Below are 17,234 nucleotides of genomic sequence, written 5' to 3' on the forward strand. Positions count from 1 at the left end.
CAATCCACAAGTTGAGGCCTATTCCTGTTCTATGGATCACTGACACACACTTTTGTTTGCTTCATGACTCCGAAACTTCAGTAGCAGTTCGGAGTCCTAGAAGCAAACAAAAGTTTTCAAATTACACCCCCATGTTTTCTTCAAAATATAAACAAATTAGATATATAATTTTTTTTTGTTTTCCTCAAAGCTTCTCTCGAAGTTATGCAAAACTGTGATTTCGTATTGAAACCCACAGTAAAGTACAATACTGAATTTTGCATACTGACTATTAAGTGCTAAGTTCAGTATTGTGGTTTACTGCACATGCTTCAATGGAAAATCACATTTTTGCCTAACTTTGAGAGAAGCTTGTATGAAAACAAAACATATTATACCTCCAATTTTTTTATATTTTGTAGGTGTAATTTGAACACTTTTGTTTCGGGGTCACATGATCCACAAGGTCAAATTCAATGTTAAAATAAAGGGCAAAAGGTTATACAATTTTAACATGCTCATATGTGACACGATCTGGTCCATGGGGGCCAAAGGCGGCAAATTTGAAACTGAGATAAAGGTAAAAATATGGAGTAAAAAACAATAAAATACATAAGAAAATAGACCTCAAAAACCTTCAAAACTTTAGAACCAAGCATGCTAGACCTTTGGTGTTTTCAGTATATGATAGCCTATTATATGTATAATGTAATAATCATAGTAACTCGATTTTCAAAATTGCCTCCTTTGACTCCCATGGACCAGATCACGTCACATATTTATTAAATAATGACAGATTCGGATTCTTTATGGCATTAGCTTACCAATGACACCAATTTCAGCTCATTTGGACAAACGGTTACGGCCGTTGAAAACTCTGCCACCGTGCCATTTTTCGCAGAAATCGCAAAAATTGGGCCGGTAGTAGCGGGATAACCTTAAGTCCGATTGAGCTCAAACTTGAAATATCAGCTTTGGCAGCCAAAACCAACCTATACCAAATTGGAACAAATTTGAAGGAGGTCAGGTTTAACTCACTGGGTGAATTGACGTGGATTGACCCTAGAGAGAAAACACAATCTCGCTTTTTAGTGCTTTTCTCGCTTTTAAAAGATTCATTTCTACCACGCAAAACCTATTCCTCGCCCAATGTATGCAGAATTCTACATCCATTACAACTGAATTCGCTAAAAGGTAAACACTGATTTCCAATACCCGGAAGGAGGTTTAGGTTAGGGTTCATGAAATGACATAAATACCTCCTTCCGCATATTGGCAAACAATGACTACCGTTACAAAAATTCACTTCTGAAACTATTCCAATCATATTGACCTTAAAGAAAAAAATGGATCATACTTCATGTCCTCAAAGCTAACGAGTATGCAGTTTTTTTAAATTTTATTTCATTATTTATAAATCGAACAGTGCCAATTTTGGGTATTTTGAAAACACTGACCTTGTTGGAAGTATTCAGGATTGGTTTAGCTGCAATACAGGCTAAATCTAGAATTTAATTTTTGGAGTTCCCGTGCAATCAGAAACAAAACTGAAATTGAACATTGATTTTACAGCCAAATTTTGTTCAAATAATTATATAAAAAAATTCAAAATAAAATTAAACTTCTGCAATTTTGCCAGAGCAAACACACAGCATAAATCAAATGCACGCTGTGAACATGAGGCAAATCTATTTTTTTATTGGCCTAAGCTGATTTACGAGGAAAATATTTGTGTATTTTTGGTCAGTCCGGCTCAATGCTTTGCTTTAATATTGAATCCATAGACTTAGAGGGCAGTTTTGTTTTTCTTCACCAATTTTGGGGCACATATCTTGCTTTTTCTCACATTTTGATAAATTGTGTTTTTTCTCTACACCATACATAAGACCAACAAAATGACCTTTCGGTGTCGTTCCAAGACATACAATAAAACATCTGGATTACCGTAATTCACTTTTTCATTTTTTTTTATTGCAATATTACAACTGCCTTTTTATATATATAACATACAAGTGAGTTCTTTGATCTAATCATTAAGAAACTGGTATCATTCCATTCACTTGATCTCCTTGACTTGTAAACCTGTAAAATTGAAAACAAAGAAAAGAAAAGAAAAAAATATATTGAGTTACTCAACATGCAAGATTATGTTTGCTCATGAAAATCTGTAAAGGGTCGCATGTCACAAATAGGTCACCCAAAAATGGAGGAGCCGTAACATGAAAATCCTTTCTTCACACTTCAAGTTTGATTTATTCTAAAAGTATAATACCTATTGTGGAAAGTTTGGTGTCATTTTGTAGATAATTATGTTCTTTGTCAAATACAAAAACCCCAAGTCAATTGGACAACTACTTTGAGATTTATACTTCAATATGTAAGATGTCTCAATGGGGGAGCCGGGGCGGGGGAGCCCCATAGAGTTGTACACAAAATTGTGAAAATATGGCAAACTTCAAACCTTTGTATCTTAAAAAGTACAACTAGCATGGACCACAAATTGCACATATATCATCCTGGATTGTAGATCTACCTCATAATAGATCAACTGTAACAAAAGATGTAACTAATTAATTGCCTAATTAAATGCTAATTAAGACAGTTTTTCCTATATGTTACTGTACAAAGTGTACACGTAATGCTCTGACATTTCTAAATGGCCCATCTTTGGCCTGAGTCATCCTGCTTATTCAAAAGTAGACATATTTTTAAGGAAATTTGATGAGGAATTCAATTATGCTATTAGTTTTAGTACCAGAAATGGAGGAAAAAAGTTTTGGTTGATAAATGTCATAAAAATTGTAAAATTATTTTACAATTTTTGACCACACTGTATGTTTAACACAAGGGATACCAAACTCTTTCTTCCTAATTTGTTTGAAGGGCCCATGAAATGTCTTTCTGAATCCATATTTATTTTGAGCTACATAGCTTTCAGAAAAGAAAAATATGGGGTTCACTGTGACAAGAAATATGCTGATTTTGTTGATGTTCCACCCTGTATATTTCTTACCCACCCTGTATTATGATGTTAAATTTTGTTGATTTGGCATCCTTGTAATATAAGCTTTCCAAAAATATAAACTTATAATGGTCTAAAATGTATTTATTAAAAGTTGTGTTGAAGTGAATCACAATTGGTGATATTTTCCTCATTTTACATTATGCTACACAAAAGATGACCAATTCATGACATGCGACCAAAGGTCTTAAACAAATACAGGTTATTTTAACTTTGAGGGTGTTTACACTTCATGGACCCACTATTTATGCAGCCCATAAACATTCAATTTTCAATATCAACGACCCAAAATACAAAATCTACCATTGTGCACTATTAATGACAGTGTGTCTCTGTACAGTGCAGTGCACAATGGAAGATTTTGTACTCTATGTATCTAGAGTCTTTAATATGGGCTGCATTAGAATGAACTTGGACACGGTCACTGTTCCAGAGGTTTATGTCTCATGTATATTAAATTATGGATCAATGAGAATTACTTGTTTGGAATGACTTGTGATTTGTCAAAAATAACCAAACATTAAACTCAACACACATCAATATTGGACATTTAACCCTAAAGCTCTAAGTGTTTTTTGGCTATCAGAAAGGAACAAAAAAGGAGAGAAGATGAAAAAAGAAGTTACTTGGTACCCCCAGGGACTCACCCCAGGACCCCTCGCGTGCCATGGTGTTTCGCTAGCCAGCCCATGCGTATATGACCAGTGATTGCTTCATCCCATTATGTGGGATGCATGCATGTGCAGTGGTTTTGCTTAGTTAGATTTGGCATGGTTAGGAATAATAAGCCGTTCCAGTGGTTTTAAGCCTTCAATATGAAAATGTACAGCAGGACGGTCCATTTGGCTTTCTTGAGATAGTAGCGTCCTAGTACCAGTGGCGTAACCAGTGGGGGCCGGGGGGCAAGCTGCCCCCCCCGGACACAAAAAAACTGGGAAGAGCGAAAAATTGGGAAGGGGGAAAGGGGGAAGGAGAGAAAAAGAGGGAAGAAAAAAGAGGGAAGAGAAAGGGGAAAGAAAAGAAAAAAGAGGGAAGAAAAAGGGGAGGAGAAGAGAAAAGGAAAGAAAGAGGAAGAAGAAGAAAGGGAAAGAAGAAAAGAAAAAAGGTGGAAGGAGAAGAGAAAGGTGGAAGGAGAAGAGAAAAGGGAAGGAGAAGAAAAGGGAAAGAAAGAGGGAAGATCTATACTACTTTCATTGTGACCCCCCAGGCTTTGCCCCTGGACCCCACCCGTTTAACGCTTCGCGGCAATTTTGCTCGCACATAAGTACCAGGCTTGGGACTACGCATTCATGAAAAAGTCTGGAAAAGCCCGTAAAATTGGACAAAAACACCTGAAAATGGGCTGAAAATAAATAAAACTGCGGGAATTTTGACATCAAAAAAGACTGGTTCCAGTGTTTCCACTGGAAAATCCCATGCCTGAAGTACTAAAACTTTTGATCAGATATTGGTAAATTTTTCAATCTTGTCTCCCCGGAAGGTCAGGTCTGGTTACGCCCGTGCCTAGTACGATACACCCGCCATCAAAAGTAGTGCACCTGTAGCGTGTGATGTGGTACAAATTGAGCACACAGCACATCTCCTATTGATGGGGCATGTATTATTATTGCACATCTATGCCAGCATGCTACTGTCTTGAGGAAGCCAAACAGACCATGTAGTGATTTTGTACTGTTTCCTGCTTGCGTCATCTCGTAAAGGGACGTTAAGTAATTTACAAAAGGTGATGTAAACTGGCAAGTGTATACCCCAAAATTCACATTTTTTGTCTGATTAACCCCATCCCGACTAAACTGACTAAAGCTCACTATGAAAATCACTGCGCATGGATGCATTCCATGTGAAACCCCATGGCTATACTCGAAGACTGAATTAAAAGACAAAGTTTGCATCTGACGTCAGGGTAAAGGCGCTGCGTGATTGGTTGCTGACCTGCGCAATACGGCATTGGTCTGGTTGTCAGGATGTCATACGCAAACTAGTTTTTTTAATTTGGTCTTCAGTTATAATGGTGACCTTCCACAGGGTTCAAATTCGTTTAAAAATTTTGCGTAGCAGTTTTTGGCTAATTCCTCATAATCAAGATACTTCCATATTACTAAAGCACTAGTAAAAAGTGCTATACAAATGCAAAATTAGGTAGCAGTTACTTCAAAATATGGAGCAAACTGCTATGCGATACAGCCGAATTCGAACCCTGATCTTCCATGTGGCATGTTTCTTGTTTCCCTTCCAATAGCCAAAAAAACCCAAAAAAAACAAACAAACAATGGGTTGGGGTTATTGGTTTTGTAGTTATAACATAGTTACATGACATTCTCACCTGGAGGTAATGATTGCTTTAGCTTCTCTGCCTTCTCTGTGTCTTTGATGACAAGTGTGTACAGGTAGCGGCTACATCGCACTTTGAATTTCCAGTTCTCCCTGTTCTTCTTGATTTTTACAGCTGGATAGGAAAGTAAAACAAGAAACAAGTCATTGATTTTGGCATCCGTCAACGCTAAACAAGTTGTGTGTTGACTGTTGACGTGTGCATGTGCGCAAACATGTATGAAAAGGAGGACTCGTTTATTTGTGTGACTTTTGAGAAAATTGTTGCTATGCAGTGTTGACTTCACTACGCACCACAAAGTCAGGGCTATAGTTAAAGGTCCTTGATCCGATCGACAACCTCAATAGAACAGTATTGATTTACCAGTCTCTATTGTACCAAAAGACTAACTTTTGAGACGGTTTGTATGATTGACGGCGATTAACTAACCCTATATGGCCAATTCCACCGTTACGGACGTTACAGATACATGCAACTTGCAACTTTTAAGTGAATAGCACACATGTTTGCTGTTAGGATAACACTTTATTTCTTTGTATGCTACTAGTACACACTCTAATGTTCAATATAATGAAGCAATTTTGTTTTGGCTTTCTTAGTTAATTAGCTACAGAAATTAGAAACAAGCGTTACGGACGTTACGCGAAAGTGCCTGCCATTTTGACAGATGGTACATATCCTTAAATCTCCATTCACTTCTGTGTTTTATTTTTTTCTGTTAACTATATTGAGCAAGCCCTGACTCCATTCTATGTAAACATGAAAAGCAAGTTTGAAATTAATACTCCTGTATCGTCCTACACTGTTAATTTAGTGTTACGGACGTTACATTTTATCTCAAATGTAACGTCCGTAACGCTTTTCATAATGAAAAAAACTGTCAAGGTGCTTCCTCAAATTTTTTTCTTTACTATCTTGAAGTAGGTCTGACATCAATCTATGGAGGCATCATTAGCAAATTTGAAATAAATGCTCCTGTTTTGAGCAATAATGTTCCAAAATTTTGTTACGGACGTTACAAAAGGCACTTTTGGCATGGAATTGGCCATAGCCTCGTCCACGCTGTTTTCCAGTGCGTTCAGGAATTTCAGTATCTAGTATCTTTAATTCGGACTTTGATTATAGCAAAAAGTAGACTGGGCTAATATAATTAATTATAACCTGTGATGTGCGCTGTAGCCGCAATTCATTGCGAGTAGGCAATGACAATGAAAAACCAGTTTACACCGCAAAAAAGTTGATAACTTCTGAAGTTCTCTATCTCTCTCGTCTTTATATTATAAAGCGGCTAGTTTATAGTTCTAGTATCAAGGACTTGCAGTTGTGTGGGGGTGGGGGTACTCAAGTGCGGTTTTGATAGGGATGTGCCGCTGAGAATTTGAAAGTGGACCCATCAAGTACATCAATTTTTCAAGAAATTTGGACCCATTGATATACCAATTTTTAAAATTCAAAATTTTCGGCCGAATTTGAATAAGTGTTTTCCCATTGATACCAAAAGTCAAAATTTGGCTATTTTCCAAAAAAATCTGGAAAATACCAAAATTTGTCTGGAAAAAGGGGTAATTGAAGTACCAAAAGGCTGAAAATGCTACCCATCTCTGCAACAGGTCAGGCCTTGTCTTTTGAGGCGAGTGAGAGCGATCACTCGCCTAAAATGAAGTTGAGGAGAGCTTTTTGTCACTCGCCTACATTTGGTGTAATAATAATACAAGTGATTAAAATCACTCACCTACAGCTCACCTGACAAATTTTGAGGAGAGTGATTTGTCACTCACCAGGAATTTTCAAAAGACAAGGCCTGGCACGTCCCCGTATGGTCATTTGTACGGAGTACCCCCTGGTCTTGCAGTATGCAGGGATGTCAATATTCATACTCACATTTGGCATCTTTCCTCCTGGCTGTGAGGAGGAAGTCCTTGATCTCCATGATTTCTTTAGGCTGTAAATAAAATCAACAGTCAAATAATTATTTTTATAAACAAAAACCATTGCGCACAATTCATATATGGGCTATTTCATTATAAATGACACGTTCACAAAAATGGCTTTTATCATATCTGGTTGATATAATTAGGGTGATAATGCAGTGTTATTAACTTAATTCTAAGTATGCCACAAACTACAAGCTACATGAGCATTTTTACAGAATTCTGTCTATTTTTTGTATAAAAAAATTGCCAAAAGGTACATTTTTAACCCAATTTTGGAGTCCCATTTCATTTTGCCCATGTATTCTGAATAAATTCTTTGAAAAATTAGGTACATTCTATGGCAATGTGCTTGTTGCAATGAAAATATGATATGTGTGGAACATCATGCAAGTTGAATGGTGAAAATTGGTGCAAAAATGTTAAAATTCCGTAGATTCTTGCAAAATTGGCATTTTGCGTTAAATAAAAAAATGAGTGTCCTCTCCAATTCATGCCTCCATTTTTGTTAACATTAAAGAGGAAATATAAACCCTTACCCTACCTGTATAATCTGTGTTATATTACCAATTGATGGGACAGGGCACTGATTGAGGAATTCATTTATTTTACATACAGTAGACCACTTGTTCTTGATACCACAGTTCCGCGTTAAAAATTTGTCCTCTCCAGAACTGAAGTTAATTACTAATTGTTGAAATAAGAAGGATTATATCATAGAATGTGAAATTTGTAGAGGAAGAGTGGTCTTCCTTCTACCAAGGTGGCACATGATTTGGTATTTGTTGCATTTTTGCAAGCCTGTATCCACGATTCTGTTTGCAATTTAACAAATGTCCTCTCCAGCACAATTATGTCATTTCCATGAATTGGTAAACAAACTAAAAATAAAAAATTTCAAAGAGCCAAACCCACAAGAAATTTTTGCATTTTATTGCAAATTATGCTTACAAACCACTTTAGTGTTCAAATGATTGTCCAGTTGTTGAGAACACATATGATATTATTCTGCATTGAACTTCGGTTAGCTAACAATTGCAATATTCCTAATTTAACCAGAATATTAACCCTGTTTGTAGTGGATTTTAAATGCTGGGGATCTTTTATGCAATAATATTGATGCAATAATATTGATTCAGCTATTTCTAAAGTTAAAGTATGCTTTATTATGTGTTAAAAAATGTGTCCTATCCAGAACAAATGCCACAGGAGGGGTCTTTTATTTTAGGTTTTCCATGACTAGTACAACAGATTGACGCAGAATACTCACTTATGCATCAGTGTAGCTATTGGGCAGGACAAAATGACTATTTCATGAATTTTTCATGTGAAGATAAAGTTTATCCTTAAAATATGTTGTAATTTTGCACCATTTATCTGGATTAGTATCAATTTACTAATTGTTTTATATTGAAACTGGCATATTTAAGACACTGAAGTGTAAAGGAACATACAACAATTATTACAGACTAAATATGAATAAGTATGAACCCAATGTTGGTTACATATACTCTTTCAAAGTTGTGTATTAAATTGTTTAAAAAATGTCCCTCCAGACGGCAGCTATGTTTTACACAGCAAAAATTCAATTTAATTTTTTTAATGGTTCCTGAGGGTTTGACGCTCTAATATTTTGAGAATTATTGACACACCATCTGAACTTTGAAATGATAATGAATTTGCATGAAATAAATGAGTTTGAATTTTGACCCCTTTTGGGACTCAATGTTGTCATTTATAATGAAATAGCCCATATGGTCGTGTGTCTTGAGCTCGCCACCAAAAAAAGGTGGCGACGTTACATTTTGCCAAAGTCGACTCAAAACAAATGATGATATCTCTGTGAAAGCAAGAAGGTATTGTCATGCTTGTGGTCTCATTTTATTGCTAAATAAAATTCACTTTCAACCCTGTAAAAAAGAAATACTTGAACTTTTTTAATACTGACACTGTGCTTCATAGAATTCAGAATGGGCAGGGTGGCGGTGGTGGGGGATGTGGTGGTGGGGGATGTGGTACACACAAACTCTATGGGATTGGTATTTTAGTGCGTAATCTGCTTCTGTAAAGGCTGTAAATTGGATTTGGACTCTATTTAGCATCTCAAACATTCATGGCCTTACAGCTAAACAATTCTACTAATTGTTTTTAATAATATATGATTGGTTTAGTCTAGAAAATACAAACTTTTCCATACAAAACTACCCGTAGTCATATTAAACACTGTAGTAAGTAATGCGGATGTCTTCAAAATCTAAAAGTTACTGTAAAATTTTAATTACTTATCCTATCATAGTCAAAGTATAGATTTTCTGAAGGGAAATTTGACGAGGAATCTAACAAGGCGGTTCTCGAACCACGAGTCTCGCCTGCTTTCGCAACCGCCTGCTTTTGTGATAACTTTTGGTCGAGGTAAATGAATTTGGCGGTTATCGGCTAGGCACGATTATCTGGCTGATGGTGACTGTGCCCACCAAGTTTCATGCCCATGCAACAGTTTTTACTAATTTGACCCCTGGTGACCCTGAAATGACCTTCCAAAACGTTGGCTCTAAATGTTGACTGTAGCCACTAAGTTTCATACCCACACAACAGTTTTTACTAATTTGACCTCAGATGACCCCTGGTGGCCTCGAAATGATCTTCCAAAAATTTGGCTTTAAATGTTGACGGTACCCACCAAGTTTCATGTCCATCGACAGTTTTTACTAATTTGACCTCAGATGACCCCTGGTGACCTCGAAATGACCTTCCAAAAATTTGGCTTTAAATGTTGACTGTACCCACCAAGTTTCATGCACATCCGATAGTTTTACTAATTTGACCTCAGATGACCCTGGTGACTCTGAAATTACATTCCCAAAATTTGACTCTAAAAAGTGACTATACCTACCAAGTTTCATGACAGTTTATACTAATTTGACCTCAGATGACCCTGGTGACCTTGAAATGACCTTCAAAAATTTGGCTTGAAATGTTGACTGTACCTACCAAGTTTCATGCCCATACGACAGTTTTTACTAATTTGACCTCAGATGACCTCTAGAGGTCGTCAGTGACCTTGACCCACTAACCAATACAAACAGGTTTTGTCTCGGGTCAAGATGCCCCCACCCACCAAGCTTGAGAAACGTGCGACTCCTAGTCTCCGAGAAAAAGCAAAACTTTAATCAAATTTGTCACACACGCACACACACACGCACACACATACATACGGAAAAGTGATTATATAGTCTCCTGCCTTATCAGGCGAGACAAAAATGGACATATTTTTTCTGTATGGGTTAGGGGAAAATGTTTAGGTTCAAAATATGTTGAATTGTAAAAAAATCCAACATACTTTGGAACACCCTATATTCCGAGATTACCAAACAGCTGTGAATTTGCTTTCTTCCAAAGTCAGTTGGCTCTCCATATCCTCTAACCAAATGAATGTTGTTTACTTCCAGTTTATTACTGTAAGTTGGTAATAAGCAATGCATTGAGTGACCCATTTTTTATCAAAATATTTTTTATTCCACCCTGTATAACTTGCAGGTCACCCTGTATAATGAGTTGAAATGTATATATTTGAATTGCTTATGCCTTCAGCTTTCCAAAAATGTATACTTTTGCAAGTTTAGAGTTGATGATTGTCGAGATAATCTAATTAGAAACCCGGTTGGTGTAAACATTCATAATATTTGTCATGTAACGCTAAGGGTGGCGAGTTCAGGACACACGGCCATATTCCACATTTTCTCACAGTGGAAGATTGTGACCCAGATCTTGTCATGCTATGCAATTGATTTTAATATTATACTCTATATCACCATGGTCTCTTGTACTTTATGTAACCAATCATTGTCAACCAAATTTTTAAAAAGCCATATTGTAAAATTTGCTGCGACTGGATGGTCACAACATATCAAAGGACCAACCTCAGCATACATCGACAGAGTGACACTCATTGGTGACGTTGGCGCTGGAATTGAATTACCGTTGGGTGGGCACTTATATTTTACCTGGTTTACTTAACTTTTTCATAAGGGGCGTTTATTAGAGACAAATTTACGTACATTATAAATGGGTCCTGGGACTATTGTCTGTCCAATTAACTTAGACACCCAGTTTTTGTTACTTATTTGAAAAAATATCCACTTTCAAAGAAAGTCATGAAAGAAAAGTGTTAACATTCGCTGAGACCTGATGGGATTTTTGTGTTTCCAAAGCATTGAGAGAGAGTTTACCAGAAATTCTATTGAAATTGGAAGGTTTTTCTCAACACTTTAAAAATAATCCGGTAGAAGTTGGGTACCACTATTTTGGAAGGTCTCATTATACAGATTTGTAGTAGGCACCGGAGTTTTGCGCGGTTCGCGTAAAAGCGCACATTTTCGCGCATTTGGGTGTCCAAAGCGCATTTTGGGTTCCATCGAGAATGTTCACGATTTTGACCCATCGATAAGCTTAAAGTTAAAACTTACGATTTTATGCCCCAAATTGGCAGCATTTACAAGAAAATTCACGCAATATTGGTTCTAACTTCACTTATGTACATCAAAATACAAATAATGATCATTAAACCAAGCATAATGTGGGGAAATTTACCCTTGCTTTCGACATTTCGATCGACGATTTGTGATGGTCGCCATCATCTTTATTTTTTATTTTTCCAGAAACTGAAATGAACCCGAAATGAACCGGAAGTCGGTCGTAATTGATTGACATGCCATCGTTTTACCGATGTTTTTTCGTGTTTTGCATTGATAACAGGGGATCACGCATTTTAGCGCATTTTGACCTATTTTTTGGCGCACTTTTGAAAAGTGGCCAGCGCATTTTGCTGTTTTTAAATCGCGCAAAACTCCGGTGCCTAGATTTGTAGGTATTGTGATTTTGGATAGTGAATGGATGAATAGTAAATTAATTATACTCCTCACCAAAAACATTTTATAAAAATGAAAAATATAATTCAGTTCATAAAATGCAGACAGTGTTTCTAATTGGCATATTTATTCTTAGTGTATTTGAATCTTGTTCTGTGCATGCTTTTGGCTTGGCCCAATTCCAAGAAAATACAAATTGTATATACCCTATGAATGTTCTGATGTTATTGGTGAGGAGTATAATTCACAATACACTCCAGACGCATAGTAACTTGCCCTATCATTTGTTATAATGCACCAACTGAAATTATTGATTGGCTCCAAACAAAGGAATTTGAACCAGTGTCCTTCACCGAAATCATGGCACAGTGCAGTCCATTTAATCAAATATTGTCATCAACTTATTTAATCGTAGTGTATTTGTTATGCGTGTGAGACGACCTCTCGCGGTAGATTGCAAACATGCTTTTGTTGAATGCATTTGAGTAGACCGCCATTATTGTGAATTAGTAAAAGGATCAAAGAAAAAAGGGTGGCATCACTGATCAATATGCATGATTACAATGTTCAAACACCCCTTACTGTAAATAGATTATCCCATCAAAAGTTTCAAGTCATTAGGAATATTCGGCTGGACCCAGATATCTTGCTGTAAATCGGTAAGTTTGCTGTCATCAGTTGTTCGATTCAAATAAAAAGGGGGTCATATCTGACATTAAAAACTAACATCTTGAGAAAAAGAGGTCAAATCTAAAAATCTATTTTTAATGTTACAATATGGCTTTACATCGATACCAGGGGTAGCACTAGAGCAAAACACTCCAAAGTCCGCAGGGACACCCGAACTTGCAGAAAATAATAAAGTAAGGGACCCATAGTAGAGTTTTGTGAGTCAGAGTTGCACAAATGCAGCATATATAGTATGTCTGCGGCAGCGCTAGATTGAAAAACTGCAGGAACCCCTAGCTTGCCCAAATGCGGCCTAGTGCTACCCCTAGTTTATACGACATTCTTTCCTTGGCCGTCGCCAATTTAACTTCAGGACTTACCATTTTGGCAGTTTGTCCACTCTCTCAAGTGTTAACTAAACCAACGAGTTGCACGTCGACCTGAAAAAAGTAGATACAAATATGATAGAAATTCTATTTAAGAAAAGGTGGAAAATACTGATGTTGGAGGGAAATTTGTCTACATTCCTGAGAAATGAACAGGCCTGTGATGGAATTCACTTGCATAAATTATATAGATGAAAATATGACAGATTGTAGGGGGGGGGGGCATTTATTATAATGATGTCATGGTTGCTTTTAAAGGTCCGTAACCCGATCGACAGCATCATCCCCGATTTTTTTCATTGTTGATGAGGTTTTGGTATCACATAATAGATACTATTTTTTTTTTTTCTTTCCTGAAATTTGGCGCTCTAAGTCGATGTATTTCCTGAGAAATCATGAATCACAGCGGTTTTTACAGGTATACCAGTTTGTAAACAATGGTAAATACTTTGGATTTCTGGGAGGGAATTATGAACGAAATATCAGTCACCGCAACAGCTACTTTGGTTTCGCGTCATACAAAAAAAAAAAAAAAGCGAACCACACTAACTGCTGAGGAGACGGTGCGCCGTATATAGTTATGAAAACGGCAATAGTTATCGTGGCGTGCTAAATAGCTCAATTGACTAGCGCGTTTGTTTTTACCCGACAGGTACCCGGTTCAAAACCCGGTATCGGAAGGTTTTTTGCTCTCCATTTTACCCAAACTTTTTTGTATTTTTTTGAAATGTACATATTGCAAGGGGAAATATATTTTGTTTCCTTTTTTTCTGAAACGGTACGAAAAAAAAAAACATTTTCCGTTCAATACGGGCCGGGCATTGTACAGCATGTCAGCATTCGTCATTGCCTGCCCAGAATGCAATTCACGTATACCAAGGTATTGGATTGCAAATTTGGCTATTTATTCACATTTACGCTGAAAATGCTCTTGTTTTTTCACAAAGCAGCATAAAGGAGGCGATATTTGATATTATTATGTAATTTTAAAGACAATCCATATCCAAAACCAATAGGGTTACCCCCCTTTAATAAGTAACATATACAAAACTGTGTATCGTACTGAATTTCCACAAACATAAATTATTTGATCATATCCAAATAAGGTCGATCGCTAACCAAATAAGGCAGATCAAAACAGCGCCACTCATTAATCGCATTATGACTTCATTGATTTATATGTGAGGTTTGGGGCAAAATCCAGCATGCTGGACAAATCAATTGAGCTCCCGATAGGTGAACATTGACTTCCCATTGCAAACCGATGACGATATCCTTCCGGTGTCGTCGTATCTTGTACATGTGAGCCCAGGTCTATTTTTTTGTCAGCAGAATAGTTTTTACCCCTGCGAATTTGGATTTGCTTGAAAAATTCTCATGTCACGCAATCGGTACCCAGTATAAAAAAACATGACCAAAAGTAAAAATTTAGTCATTATATAGTGACGGTGGTGCGTGGTCTAAAAGGCAGGATAGCCCCAATTGTTAAAGCTTACATAACTTCACAGCGATCAGCCTGATCCATGCATTGCAAGTGCATGTATCACAAGCATCGCCAATAACTATTACATTTACAATCAATGAATTAAATTTCTTCTCGAACCATTATCGTATTAAACATAATACCAACGTGCAGAATATGTTTTTAACATACTGATCATGTGTTTGATTTTAACGGATTATTTGTAATATTATGGGATTTAAGTCGATTTAACAACACGTCATAGGACTCAACATACAGCTTTTGGTCTCCGTGAAAAAAGGACCATTCTTGGGCTTGGGTCAAAGTTCAAAAAATGTGCAAGTTGAACATTGTGATGGCGCTATATAATAAATGCAAAATTATTATACCAGAGGGATACCTGCACGAAGCTTAGAAGTAATAATTGATGATGCTTTTTGATATTTTCTTTTAATGACAGTGCATATTAGGCCTTGCTGAATGTTAGGCTAGAAATGAAATGATTAGTTTCCCGTCACATTTTTTTCAGTGAAATATGAGGTCATGATTTCATTACTCATTCATGTCAAAACTTTCATTTATTTAGCTATTAGGCGGCCTATAAAACCTACACACTTAAAAATAGGTAGTCAAAAATGACCCAGAGGATGTTTAAAGACATTCCCACAACCCAATGGGGTTTCTGACCTTGTATGTCTGGCTTTTGTACACATGTGGTACAGTTGATCATACCTTGCATTGGGATTGTGTGCAAATATCTGGTGTTTTCATCCTATTATTTAACATTCAAAACATCGAGACTTATGAATAAAATTAATGCAGTGGGACAATATGAATGTTTCCTGTAAGAAAATCAAATATCATTCCTAAGTCTCAACTATTAGCTCGTTGGCTGCAGTTTTAAAATTACCATTTTGTGTGTGTGGCAATGGGGACTTTGCCTTTAAAATTAGGTTATATTGATCAAATTTCCCACACATACCGTAGTGCATTGTAGGAATGCCTTAAGCCTCCTCTGAAAATGACCCTAAAGTAGTCATTTTTGACCCCATGGCAGGGTCGGCTATGCACCGAACCCATTGAAGTCATTTTTGACCCGGAGATGAAGTCAAATGATTTGACCCAAATTCAGTTAAAAATGACTAGGGAGCCTACATTTAGGGTCAAAAAATGATTTGACCCTCAACAGAGTCAGTTGAAAAATACTGAACCCTATTAGTGTCAAAAAATGACTATATCCGGGGGTCATAATTAGAAAATTACCCATAACGTAGTTGAAATGACTATATTCAGGGGTCCCGGTTTGAAAATGCCCCCGGAACGTGGGTCAAAAAATTACTATATTTGGGGTCATTTAAATATGACCCTTTTAGGGGTCCGAATTTAATATGATGTCAAGGGGGCGCAACACTAAATCACTACGCATTTTATGTAAGAACGAAATTCGGCTAATATAGTCCATAGTGAGTATGAGATTGTAGCGACCATATCTACCGACATGTTCACTTAATCACTCAATATCAGCTCATACGAATTCGACAAGTGTCTTCAATGATAACATGCAAAAAAAAACGGACATTTTATCTCAAAAGCAATTCTCTGTGGCGGATGAAGACAACTTCCGATTTTGAAATGTGAGTGGTGAATTTAGTATATTTTTAGGCCATATTTTTTGCACCGCGAAATAGCGAAAAAAAGTCAACGGTCATCGATATATGCCGACAAAAGTTTTGGAATCTACAGAAACAGAGCTTTAATTTGATACCAAATTTATTTTGCCAAGTATTGCAGGGACGCCAGGAATGGCGCTCGAAGTAGGCCAAAACCACACGTTATCCTATGGGACACTTATTTAGTGTTGCGCCCCCTCAACAACTGAAAATGACCCCTATGGTATAGTCAAATTTGACTTCATCGCGGGGTTATTTCAAATTGACCCCCTAAATTAGTCAACATTTTGACTAGGCCTACCTATTTTTAAGTGTGTATATTGTTGATGAAAGACCATCATCATAGAGACATTTTACAACAGATTGAGAAAAGATTTGAATAATATTTTGTTTTTATTAAGGGACCTAAAATGAGCGTTTATTGCGTTTCGACAGTATTTTTTGTGGGACATGAGAGCACCTCGGACCTATCGAATTGCATTCTGAATACGAAGCATGTCTTTCTGATATCAAATAATTTTCATTTTTGAAAATCACAATATAATACAAATTTTATGACAAATTATAAAAATTTGATATTTTTCAAATTTTGATATATAACAGTCCTCGAAGTAAATTATATAAATCTAATGTTATATTCTTAAAGTGTATGTAGCAGGAGGAAAAGCCGACGGTCAATTGAAAATTTTGACCTTTCATATTGAAGATATGGATTTTTTCCCAAAAAGACCTTTTTGTTTTGGTGTTTTGGGGAAAAAATCCATATCTTCAATACGAAAGGTCAAAATTTCAATTGATCGTCGGCTTTTCATCCCACCTACATACACTTTAAGTATAAATCATCAGATTTATAAAGTTTACTTCAAGTACTGTTAAATATCAAAATATCAATTTTAATGATTTGCCATAAAATGT

General features: G+C 36.5%; 1 long non-coding RNA gene across 1 annotated transcript; it reads right to left on the reverse strand.

Annotated features, from left to right (window-relative positions):
- Positions 1-7,211: 7,211 nt before the first annotated feature.
- Positions 7,212-14,998, reverse strand: LOC140144356 (uncharacterized). Its single transcript, XR_011857867.1, has 3 exons — positions 14,927-14,998; positions 13,182-13,241; positions 7,212-7,275 (listed from the first exon to the last, which is right to left on the reverse strand). It is a non-coding gene; the product is annotated as an uncharacterized lncRNA (long non-coding RNA).
- Positions 14,999-17,234: the final 2,236 nt, after the last annotated feature.

Source organism: Amphiura filiformis, unplaced genomic scaffold, assembly GCF_039555335.1.
Source record: "Amphiura filiformis unplaced genomic scaffold, Afil_fr2py scaffold_50, whole genome shotgun sequence".
In the NCBI taxonomy this organism is placed as follows: Eukaryota; Metazoa; Echinodermata; class Ophiuroidea; order Amphilepidida; family Amphiuridae; genus Amphiura; species Amphiura filiformis.